General features: G+C 39.2%; 1 protein-coding gene across 1 annotated transcript in view; it reads right to left on the bottom strand.

Moving 5' to 3' along the window:
* PPFIBP1 (PPFIA binding protein 1) overlaps positions 1-13,471 on the bottom strand; it is a 177,583-nt gene that overhangs the window by 113,957 nt on the left and 50,155 nt on the right. The gene's annotated exons all lie outside the window — the stretch shown is intronic.

The following is a 13,471-nucleotide window of genomic DNA, read 5'->3' as shown; positions in this document are numbered from 1 at the left end:
TGGCATGTACATACTCACCAGTACAGTAATAAAATATATTTTGAAGTAAAGGAATATTTAGGAATAGAAGTTCCTTTTGAGGTGCTCACTATTCAAATACCTCCTAATACCTCCATCTAAATAAGAAAGCAAGTATCTCCCAGTTAAGTACTACAGATAACCTCATATGCGGTTATCAAATGTACACAGAGTCAGAGCCAGTCCCAGACCAAATTATGAAGGAGCAGTGTGGCTCCTTGCTTCTTCTATCTATCCTTCTGAGGAGTCAGTGACCCCAGATGTTTAAGTAGGGAAGAAACAGGATCAGCACTAAGGTTCAAAAGGCTTAATGGATAGCTTTCCTGGGGATATTTTCATTTGAAAAAGAGCTTCAAAAGAGGCAGCTGCTTAACACAGAAATAAAATGCATTACTGACAATGGAATTTCAGGCATGAATGGGGGATAAAGGCTGTCTTAAATCTCTCAACTCAGGTAAGCGTCTGTCTATGTGGTCGCCCCTAAAGCTGGCTTCATATATAACCCATACAGACACACCAATCCAGGTGAACTTTTAGCAATTAATCGTGTATACATAGGCAAGCCCAATTTTAAGACTAATGTGTGCTCCAAAAATAAAGTTATATTCATCAACAGTTTTCAAAGTAAGTGTGCAGGAACCCGACTCCATAGATGCTTCTGAGAACGGAGGCCGGAGTGAGTGACATGGGACAGCCGACACAGCAATTTCACTCTTGTCTGTGTTACATTGAGATCCAAGATTTGGCTGGAGAAGTGGTTTCCTTGAGTGCTCATAAAGGGTTGAAATTAACAATTACATTAACAGAAAATTTCCATGAGTTTATACCATAACTGATCTGGAACAATAATCACAGCAAAATCCAACCACCATTTCTAGCAGGGCCTTTGTGGGGGGTCTGAGTTCTAGCTGGGGTCCCAGCACACAGGTCAACCTGGGTCTGAGCAGACCTGAGCTTGGCCTGTGCCCCCTTCTCCTGCCCTGGAGCGAACAGCAGGAGGAAGGACACAGACATTGCCAGAAGGAAGGGACCAACACTGAGGGGACAGCACTGAGATGGGGAAAGCCTGAGGATATTCCAGAGGTGGGGAAACAGGGACCTCTGCAGGAGCAAGACACAGCACATTTCTGTGAGTCAGTTACATCCCCAGGCCCCTTCCCAACCCCATCAGCCTCCTTCCTAGAAACTACATGTGCAAGGTTTAGAGGTCACACATCTAAATACAAATGAGGGCCTATAGGATACAGACGAGGATACAGAAAATTAGTGGAATGTTTTAAAGAGAAGAAAAAATATATTCCATATATTTTATTCCATAAAACCCAATTCTAAACATGTGCAATAAAAAAACTGTTAAAGACTTTAAGAAAGTGTTGCCTGAACTTGCTCCAGAGGAATCCATTCAATTGGGAAGCATTGAGTATTTTCAGTCCCTCCCTTAGCACAGAGCTCTGATTATTTGGCCCAACCAAGACTGAATACATAAAAACACTTATAAACATGAACCATGAGATTTTTTGAGTTTCCATCATGAGCCTTGTTAAAGTAAGTCAAAGATGTCCTTTGTCACACAGTTTTGATCGAATGCAAGCGACTTTAGTCATTTCCTCAGAAACAGACATAAGCTATAAATATGAACTAACACAGCCACTCACAAAAAGGTTCGCTGACAAGTTTAATTTAAAAAGAACACTTTATTAAACTGAGAAGTAAGCCACAAAAAATTCAAACCCATGCAAACAATATTCCTAGCAGAAAAACCTGTTGTGTAATGGCAAGGATAATTACAATAGCCTGTTACTAGACTCATACATTTTTCCTGCACAAAAATGAACAACTACAACAAAAAAGTCTGTATTTATGTTTACTTATTATTTTTTTAAAGATTTTAATTATTTGACAGGGAGGTAGAGAGCCAAAGAGCACAAATGACAGGAAGAGCAGACAGAGGGAGCAGGAGAAGCAAACTCCCCGCTGAGCAGGGAACTCAATGCTGGGCTCAATCCCAGGACCCTGAGATCATGACCTGAACAGAAGGCAGATGCTTAACCCACTGAGCCACCCAGGCGCCCCTGTATGTGTGTTTATTTAATAAGACAACCCTTAGCATCTTGCCCAAATCAGATTTCAAATTCTAAGAATAATCCTCCAAACCATTAAGTGACTTCAGTATATCTCTTTGAGATGGGAAAAAACATGACTACTGCTTATTTTCTAAATTACTTCGATCTTCTAAAACATGACTATCACAAGTCAGAATAACATGTTAGACATACTCCTTTAGAGGTGAAGTTATTTTTTATTATAATACCTGTTTCATACCTTAAATGGAATCCAGGAGCGCCTGAGGAGCTCAGTCAGTTAGGCATCTGCCTTCAGCTCACGTCTTGATCCTGGGGTCCTGGAATCAAGCCTCATATCCAGCTCCCAGCTCAACAGGTAGTCTGCTTCTCCTTTGCTCCCCCAAACCCCGAGTCATGTTCTGGGATGCTTGTGCATGCACACTCGCTCACTCTCTCTCAAATAAATAAATAAATAAATAAACCTAAATTGAATCCAAAGTCTCTATGAAGGTATGGCTTAAGTATCTGAAGCAGAGGTCTGGGAGGGAAGGAAAAAAAAAAAAAAAACCCACACACAAAAAAACAGCAATCTGTTTTTATAAACAAAGTTTTATTGGAACCCAGCCATACCTATTCATTTACATACTGTCTATAGCTGCTTTTACAGAACACAATGAGAACTGAGTAGCTGCAGAAGAGAGTCTAAGTCCTGCAAAGTATAAAATATTTATTAACTGATCCATCCCTTTAAGAAAAAGTTTCCTGACCTCTGGTCTCTATGTCAGTATAGCACAGCTGACTGGTTAAATACACTCACAGTTGACTAAATGTTGAAATACACACTAATCCTGGCTTAGTCATCTTGTTGGACAATTACCTAAATCACTTAACCTGTGGCTGCTTTAATTTTCTCATTTGTAATACAATAATAGATAATATTTGTTGCGAACTTATGTACCAGAAACTATTCTAATAGTTCTACTTTCAATAAATGGACAATGCATTCATTTAATTCTGGCAAAAATGCAGTAAGGAAAGTAAAATGATTATCCCCATATTACAGATAAAGAAACTGAGGCACAGTGGTTAAATAACTTGCCCAAAGTTACACTGCTATTAAGTAAGAAAATCAGGATCAGAACTCAGGCAATCTGGGTCCACAGCTGGTATTATTAATCTCTGTGCTATACTGATAATACTTTCAATTTTTGAAAAGTTACAGATAATAAAAAGAAATCTCAAAAGGTTTGTAGGCTAGAAATGTTAAGTAGACGTAGTAAAGTATACCTCTGCACAGCTTAAGATAAAGTACCTAAAATAAGAATATAAATGGATTTGCAAGATTCCTCTGATTCTAAAATTAGAGCTTACCCTGAGGTATGAGGAACATAAAAGTCCACAATATTCCATTTTTTACCAAAGTAATCAAAGAACCAAACTAACTAACCACCGTCTATCTTTCCCTTGGTAAGCTAAGGCCACTTCAGAACCTTCAGAAAGTATTCAGGATAAAGACTTACCAGGGACCCCAAATCTTCCGAATTTTTTCCCATCTAGTCTTATCCTCAGCCTGGTTTACATCTGGGAAAAGGCTGAGCAAACATCCACATAAATTATGGAAAGACTTCTTCACAGCCTGGCAAGAATAACTCTATCCAAATACCAATCTCTGCATGGTTCAGGAAGATGTCCCCTGCTGAATCATCCCCGCCACTTCCTGAAGTTCTCCAGGATGTCTGGAGGAAATGTGTCACCTAAATGTGACCCAGTACTCTTTTGGACTGAAAGACAAGTTTATACAACCCAAATAATAATAAGGGGGAAATATACTGTTAAGTTACTCATCACCAACTTCCCATTTAGATAGAGATGTTCTTAATCTTCTTTTCAGTCAAGCTAGTCTTTCATTGGCTTGTAATGTCTGCAGAGTCAGGTCCAAATTCTTGACTTTGACATTTAAGGCCTTCCTTTGCTTCTTTTCCACTCCTACCTCCTTTATTTTTGGTCCTTCATGTAACAAGGACAGCCTATTTCTCTTTCACACATCACCTCTACTCCTGTCTCTGAACCACACTCATTCTGTACTCCATTTTTTCTACTCCCAACACCACATCCAGTGTACAGGCCAAATCACTGCGCTCAATATGGGATATAATTTGTACTTCCTGTGAGGACTGGATCCTCACAATCCCTCAGGGGAAAGAGGTATACAAAAGACTAAATAAAGTTGTATAATTAAAGATGTGAAATCTACTACAGGATGTAGATTACAGGATCTAAAAAGACTTTAGAGAGAGGCTATCACTGAGTTGGACCTTGAAGGAAGGGGGAGGCTCACAGACTGGTTGAGTTTACAAAGTTGGAAGAGTAACCATATGGGATAAAGGTTTACATCGCACATTCCAGAGCTAGATAGGCCTGAGTCCAAAATCCTGGCTCCCTCTGACTGGTGTAGGAGTGATGGTTAAGTAAGTTAGGTGGCTGCCTACCCATGACCAAACCCTATTTGTATCCCATCCTCATGTCTTGTTCAAATAATTAAACCTTCTGTGCTATGTCCCTATGGAGTCTTCCCCTTCTCTCACTGCCAACAAGATTCAGTGTTTCGACCTCTTCATTCATATGGGCATTTAACCACATATTGATTTTCAGTGTTTAAAATATTCCAGAAGTATGCTTTGCCTCCTCAATAAGACTTTGTTATCAAAGAATAGTTTCTTTCAAACAGACCCTTGGCATTTGCAAATTTTTAGGTTCAAGGTCCCTGACAAGTAGTGCTAGCTGAGCTGAGAAACAATTTAAATTATATGCGTGGGCTGTCTGGCAAGTTACATGGGGCCCATCCAACCATAAACATCGGTCTTCCTACACGGCTTTGTGTTCTGCCCATCCAGGAACTCCTATGAACAGACTTAAAACTTGTTTCTCCCTGGGATGGTCAGCAAAAAGCTCACAGCTAGGGCTAATGATAGAAGTAAAGATCAAGTACAAGAAAGGGAAGGCTCTCAGCCAAAAAAATACACATTAGAGAGTTGAAGAAATTACATGTTATAGTATATTTGCAAATCTGAGGTTGGACAAATGGCTTGGAATTCACCTCTTGTGCTTTAAGAGGGTTCAATATAGGGTGTATGGTGTTCTCACAATACCAAGCACCATGAGGTCAATACTAGCTGAAAGGATAATCTTATAATCTCTGATGTCCCAAAGTCCTCAGCGAACCCAATTTCTTAGCCAAAATCAAATTTCCCTCAAGGTTCCAAAATCTTAGTATTTGCAATGTCTACTGACATATTACATCAAATAAAGCCCACATGGCTTTAAATTAACATGTTGCCTCACAATCATATTTGTAGTGTTTAGTAATGGCTTGCCTTTTTTTTTTTTTTTTTTAAACGTTTTCATGCACAGCTTTCTTTGCCAACGCTGGCAAATTATTTCCCAGAGAAAGATTCTAATTCAAAGATGCTAGGCAATTTGAGGATTTAAAAGTTGTTATTCTTTTAAAGTTTTCACTGAGTTGATTGAAATGATTAAGGCTTGCTGGGAAGTTTTATGTAAAAATAAACATGCACAGTTGTGTGCGACATGGGACAGTGGGGTGGGGGGAGGGAATGAACATGGCTCAGTTTCCTAATACACCAATTTCTTTTGTGGCAAATACTTCTTGAGCTATCCTGAAAATTATATAACAAATATTATGAGCTACAATGTAAAATTTACCTAAGAATGTATTTTAAACAGTTGATTTCAATTAAATTTGGGGCGAGAACTTTAGAGCAGACATTCCTGTTATTTACACATTTCTTGGAGCACAGGCATAGTTTTGTAGAAATTGGAGATGGCTGACTACACTCATTTATGTCCTCAGAGGGAAAAATATTCTATAATTGTTCTGAAGTATGTTCCATCCTTATTGAAAGTATAGGAGAAACAATTGCACCAGCCCTAAAACCTGGCTTTCATACCCAAAAAATCTAGTAGAACCAAGACCTTCCACCTATATCATTGGTTAATGTGTTATTGCAAATGTCACTCAAAAAATATGAAGCCAAACCACTCTGATCCCACAAGCACTCTGAAAAAGCATTCTGAACTAATGTGAAATTTGTATAGTAATTGTTTCACTACAAACCATGACTTCAGTCTATTGGCATAATAACACTTTACAATGGCAAATGAATTCTGTGAACCAACATACCCAACAGAGCTCACCATAGCTCTGCAAAGTAGGTTGGCTTTTGATGAACTCTGTCATTGCTGACCCAGTAGAACAGCAGAAACTCTTTCTCTTAAACTGTCCCACAAAGAATAAATTTATTTTCACTGTCAGACTAGGACCATGATCTCTCCATCATGTGTGTTTAAGAAATACATATGGGTTGACTGACTTATTTCCTAAGAATTAAGCTAGTGAATTTTAAGGAATTATGAAAAAAAAAAAAAATTCCCTCTCTCTCTCTCCTCCTTGCCTCTCTTTTCTTACTTTAATAGGCCAAATGGGAAGACGCTTTCTTGGAGGGTAAAATGGCCCTGGCAATGATCATCAAAAGCCCTAAAAATCTAATAGCCTCTGACCTGGCATTCCATACTAACTAAGCTAAAATAAATAACTGGACAAATAAGGACACGATTTATGTATATAATTTTCACAATGTTACTTGTAAGAAAAAAATGTAACCAATCAAAATGTCTATCAATAGTACCACTGAAGTCCATTCCTTAGACAGACTATTAAGCAGGCCAAGGTTGCCGAGGTGAGTACCAGTGGATAATAACATAGAAGAACATTCATGGTCTATTAATTGATCCCTTTTTGTAAATATATACATAATAAGGTAAAAAGTCTCTGGTTTTGAACACTTTCTTCTTGATCACTGAGCCGAGAGCAGTCTACCAGGAATGAAGGAAGAGGTATACAAACATTCACCCCTCTCTCACTCCCAGGGTCTGTGCCAGGTCTCCTGCCTTCCTCTGAGATAGGCAGTCATACTCCAGCATGCTCCCAGTGGTATTCTTTGTAGGGCAGAATTTCAGATGAATGTGGTTTTATTTTCCTTTTTGCTTTTCTATACTTCATAATTTTACAATAAAGATTATTTTGCCAAAAGGAGCAGAGCATGATGACTAAGGGTATAAAATATGGAACAGATAAGCCTGGGTTTTAATATTCCAAGTCCATAAATTTTAGGCTATCAAGTTACTCAACCCAAGGTGCCCATCCAGCAAATGGGCCAAATAATATTATAGCCATCTTTTTATTAGAGACGTTAATAGAAATTCCATGTTGAATAAAGGAAATGATTATTATGTACTATGTAAAATACAAACTAAATATTTATACTTTTTGAAAGATTTATTTCAGAGAGTACACATGCACGTGTGCATGAGCAGTGGGAGAGGGGAGGGAAAGAGAGAATGTCAAGAAGATTCCCTGCTGAGTATGGAGACCAAAGCATGTGGGGCTCGATCCCACCACCCCCAACAACACCATGATTGGAGTGGAAACCAAAAGTCGGACACTCAACCAACTGTGCCACTTAGGTACCCCAAAGTGTTTGTACTTTTAAGAAAAATAAATCCAAACCCAGTCTCACAGAAGAACCAAACCAATAAAAACATGGGGAAAACTGTATTTGCAATGGTAACAAAAAATGCATATTTAGCAGCCCTGAATTACCATTTTACACATACCAAAACAAAATCCCTAATAAAGTTTCAGTAATGTAGTGAAATTGCTGGTATTCCATTGTTAGCAGCACTAAATTTCGTATGAATCTTTTAGGAAAGCATTTAGGCTTTATTAGGGTAAGAGTAATTCCTCCAAAGAATTTATCTGCAATAAATAATGTGCCTAAGGCAAAAAATAATATGCAAAAAGGTGTTCATGACAGAATCCTAAATAACGGTAACTAACCGGAAATATTTGAATATCCACTGTTAGAGGAATGGGGAATGGTTTAATTCATCTTGGCATGTCAAAGCAACAAAATTAGAAAACCATCCAGACTGTCACACTGAAGACCATGGAGAAACAAAATAGTCTGATATGCTTTCAAGTGAAAACAACAGAATTCAAAATATCTATACCCCATCCCTATATAAAATATACAGACCTGCACACAGGAATAACTGAGATAAGGAGAAATGTGTGGGAGTAGGGAAGAAAGGCTTCTAGACCGAGGAGCAGTGAATTCAAAAGCAGAGTAGACCAGCAGTTGGACCACAAGACATGGTGGATCAGCCATGCCAGCTCTTTCTACTGCATGGTAAATAATACCATAAACTTCCTATTTCTTTTCTTTCTTTTTAATATTTTATTTATTTATTTGAGAGAGAGATAGTGAGAGAGAACATGAGTGAGGAGAAGGTCAGAGGAAGAAGCAGACTTCCCATGGAGCTGGGAGCCTGATCTGGGACTCGATCCTGGGACTCCAGGATCATGACCTGAGCCGAAGGCAGTTGTCCAACCAACTGAGCCACCCAGGTGCTCCAAACTTCCTATTTCTAAAGAAGGAAGGAAAACCAAATTTTACCAGTATTTCATGAATAGATTTACAATGACATCCTCTTTCAGTCCAGATGGCAGCCAGTCACATGAAAGGAGTCTCTGAAGGCAGCCTGGGAGCTCCATTGCCATGAGGCACCCTCCGTTCCTGTGCCCTTCCAGTGACTGCAAAGTATTACAGTCTACATGTGCCCATGTAAGCAGATGGATGGATGATATCATTACACCTGAACCACATGACCCCCATGAAACAGACAAGTGGTTTATAGGAGCCACCGCTGGATGAGAACAGCAGTCATGTAGGCGCAAGACAGCACACACTCGTGAATCTGACACCTCTGCTTGTCCACACTGCACAACTGTACAGCAGCCCTCACTCCTCTAAAGTACAGATGACACTGTCACAGCGAGAAAGGTTCCCGAAGGAAACATTTTGAAAACAGAAGTTCAAAAATATTTCCATCATTATGTTCATCTTCCCCAAATAATATCGCACCCATAAAACCCATCCCATCTGCACTCTCTAAATATGTCGACACAGAATTTTCTAATCTGCCTTAAAATTTACAAAATTAAGAGTCTTCGTTTTTGAAGTCCTATTACAAGTAGGAAAATGCAGCGTGTTCCCACTCTTTCTTAAAGAAATGACTGAGCTTCTCAAAGAGGAAAATAACCGCTACCGTTTATTGGGGACGCTCTGCTTATGGATCAGGCACTGATCAGTGCTATTTCCTAATCACTCAATCTTCACCACCATCCCTGATGAAGAAACTGTGATAATCATCTCACTTCATAGAGACAGAAACCGAGACACAGATTAAGCAAATTATCCAATCTAGTAAATAAACAAGACAAGAGTCTAATCTAGGCAACAGAACCATGGAAGGTCTGTTCTTAGCCACTCTGAATACTATGCTAGATTACAATTTACTGGTTGATTTCAACTGAACGTTTGTGCAGCTGGTGAATAAAAACAAACAAGCAGTGAACACTGCATAGCTCCCATTTGGATCTGCATTTTCTGAAGATTAACTTTTCAACGATAACAATCGAAAAAAAAAAAGTATGTAAGAAAACTGTACTTCAACAGAGCTTAAAATTAGTGTATCACAAAATGGAAATCGATTTTTAAAAGGAAGCAAATGCAATCATATTATTCACACTGAAATTATCAACGACTCAGAAAAAAATTCCCAAAATTAAAGGACTGAATATTATGAATATAAAATTATTTTTAAAAACATTACTTTTATGTCCTTTTAATCCCTACTTTTGTGTTTACAATATGTAATACATTAGTGCAATAAATATGTATGTTATTTATAATACATATATGTATACTGAAGGAGATGCTCACAAACTTAATGATTAGCAACACCCTGCTCAGAAGTTTAGAGTTTAGAATATTGCAAAAGGCTTTAGAAGAGAAAACAATTACATTTGCATTTCAAAAAGCTCTTCCTGGAGGCATTGTCAGGGGATGAATTTGGAGCAATGGTATAGCTATGGATCCTGAAGGCTTGAACTCAGCAGACAAGGGAGAAAGCATCTAGGACACTTATCAGTCATGGAGGAGCCAAAGTCATTGATGATGTCACAGTTTCTGACTTGTGGCAACAGTGGATTCAGAAGAGAACACAAACCAAAGTGCATGTGTGGTGGGGGTTGAGGGGAGTGGGCTGCGATGATAATTAAACTCTGATCCATTGAGATCACAAGGCCCTGGAACATCAGGGTGAATGCATAAAAGGTAATTGGGAAAACAGGTATGGAAAGTTCAGGGAAGAGCCTGGGCTCATTCATGGTTGAGCTTCATCTGTTTACAAGTGGTCACCGACAAGCTAAGTTTTGGTAAGCGCACTGGGGGAGCATGCCTCAAGGTGGATGGGAAGGGCACCAGCATTAACAGAACAGGTCGTGGGAACAAAGCCATTGAAGAAGACTGGGAAGGAAGGAAGAGTCTCGGAGATGGGAGAAGGCCCAGGAGAGGGCGGAATGAGGAGGCTGAGGAACTGTGGCACACTGATGCCTGCAGGGCAAAGGTACAAGGCTAAGGGACCACTCATGTGCACACGCCATCAGTGATGTCAGAACATCTGGGCAACACATCTGCTTCCAAAGCAAAATGAGGTCCCTCTGCTACCATTCCTCACCCTTACACATGTAAGATGATCTTGGTAAAGAAAGCAGGCTTATATCCTATAGAAAGGAGAGAAGCAGCATAATCAAGTTACGATTAAGTAGTCATACACAATGCATCATGTCATTCCTAGAAAAAGGACTTTTTCCACTATTGATCTTGATTTTATAGAGTCAACTAATACAAAGAACATAAAAGTGCTTTCTGAGATTAAGAACAAAACTTCCCTCAGACCCAGAAAACATGAAGAAGTAACTTCTGATGCTACTCTTGCTACATTTGCTTAACTGCCTGGCCAACACTGATGATTCCTCTTTCCCATCAGACCCCAGCAGCCCTCTATCAGGATTTAAAGACGGGCTTTGACGTTTTGACAGAACTATGGATCTGTTCAATGTCTTCTTCTAAGGGGAAATAAAAGCTAGACTGAAGGCATATTTTACTGTTTTCAATGCCCTTAAAATTTTTTATGATGTGGAATTTCTCCATAATGATAAAGGATATAAACTTGATCTTGGGGCTCAGTTCCTGATCATATCTCCTTGGTCTGTATCCTGAGCCAGGATGAAACTTCAAGGAGGCTAAGCAACCCCCTCGGACTTATAAGTAATGCCACAAGTCGAATTTACCAGCTTTTTTCCCCAGAAGTTTTTATTACAGAAAATTTTAAAGGTATATAAACATAAGTGGATTAACACAATGAATGCCATCCACCCATCACCAGCTTCAATAATCAATCCTTATGGCCAATCTTGTTCCATCTGTATTCTCTCCCACTGATACCCCCTTATCACCTTGAAGCAAGTCCCAAAAACAATACCATTTCTTCCATGAATACTTCAGTATACATCTAAAAGATAACATAACTGTAAGACTATTTATCCTAAAATTAGTATAATTCTTACCATTAGGAAGAGGAATTTCTATTTCAATACCATCCCATTTGCAGCCAATCGATGATCACATTTCCAAAGATCTTATAAAAGTCGTATTTTATGAAAAGTCATATTTTAAAAAACCATTTTTTTTGCATTAGGATCTCATCAGGGTTTCCCACTATGGCTGGCTGGTAGTTAAGAATTTTTTAATCTGGGGTACCTGGGTGGCTCAGTCGGTTTAACATCTGCCTTCAGCTCAGGTCGTGATCCCAGAGTTCTGGGATGGAGCCCTTCATTGGGCTTCCCAATGCTTCTCCCTCTCTCTCTTCCCCCTCCCCAACTTGTGCTCTTTCACTCTCTCTCTCAAGTAAAATACTTTTTAAAAAAATTTTTTAAAGAATTTTTTAATCTATACATTTTCCCCTTCAGTTCTCTTCTTTCTCCTGCAAATTACTAGGTAGAAGAAACTGGGTTATTTGTCCCGCAGAGTACCCCATAGTCTGGCTGCATTGGCAGGTACAATTTAACATGTTTTAGTTCACCTTTAAAATTCAGGTGGCTAATTTTTTTCCTGCCCCTTGTTGCTAGATAAAGATATCCCATAGTGTGCTGAACAAAAACAACGAATCACCCAGGCGCCCCATGCTGTGTGGTCTTTAATCACCATCTTTAACTTCTCTGTGCTTCAGGGTCCTTCACCATAAAATGAACATAACACACTCTATACCTACGGTATGAGAATTCAGCAGGATAAATTCAGAAAAAGGGCTTGACACACAGTAAGCACTCTAGAAAAACTTAAATTAAAAAAGTTGTCATTGTTACTGTTTTTAAATTATTATCCCTAATTAAAAGTGAAACTTTCCCTCTCTCAAAACTAAAGCTCAACTTTGAGGTACCATCTCCTCTCTTCCCCCACTAAGTGACACCTCTAAATTGACTTTTGCCCTGAAGACTTTTTGCTTTAGTTGTGCTCTTGACAATTTTTGTCTGTCATGGCACTTCAGAACAAAAACTACCCCTGCTGTGTGATAATATGTCATCCATATTTTGCAAACAGCAGGAGAATCGGCTGTCCTTGAATAGTCACAGATCTAACCTTCTTGGTTGTTTAAAAAGCATTCAAGTGAGAGACAGATTTTTTTTTTTCCTTAGACTGAGAGCCTACCATGTGCCAAACCTGGCATTTAACACCAGCAACTTCATGAATTCTAATCTGCTGGAACTTAAAACCATTGGATTTCTCCCCTCTTACATTTTAATTATTAATAACCTGAGATTTTTTAAAAAATATTTTATTTGAAAGAGAGAGTACAAGCAGTGGGGAGGAACAGAAGGAGAGGGAGAAGCAGACTCCCCGCCATGTGGGGAGCCAGATGTGGGGCTCGATCCCAGGACCCCAAATCATGACCTGAGCCTAAGATATTTAACCAACTGAGCCACCCAGCCACCCCAAGTGTCTTCATTTAAAATATGTATTTATTGCCCACCACTGGGACACATGCTGGTGGGTGGGGATGAAAAATTAGTAACAGAGCACAGTTTCCTGGAAGAAAATCTGCAGTCCATTAGGAGAGAAGAGAGGTTTATTTATGATCTATACTTTAATATAACATAATGGTAAGTGTCATGGGAGGGGAGCTGTTTAAGAAGGAGATAAGAGCTAAATCGAAAGACTGAACAACATGTAGGATTTCAACATTCCAGAGAAAGGGTTGAGAGCAGCAAAAAGCGAATTTCAGACAAAGGAAACTGGAGCAGGGGGGCTGAAGTGTGGGGGTATTTAGGGAAAGGCAGTAGCTCTGGCTCAAGTATAGGATGCATGAAGGGACAAGGAAAAAAGAGGCTAGAATGATTCAGTGGG

Source organism: Mustela lutreola, chromosome 8 (genome assembly GCF_030435805.1).
Source record: "Mustela lutreola isolate mMusLut2 chromosome 8, mMusLut2.pri, whole genome shotgun sequence".
Taxonomy (NCBI): Eukaryota; Metazoa; Chordata; class Mammalia; order Carnivora; family Mustelidae; genus Mustela; species Mustela lutreola.
Note: the sequence above shows the minus strand (reverse complement) of the source record. Positions and strands in the feature narration are given on the sequence as shown.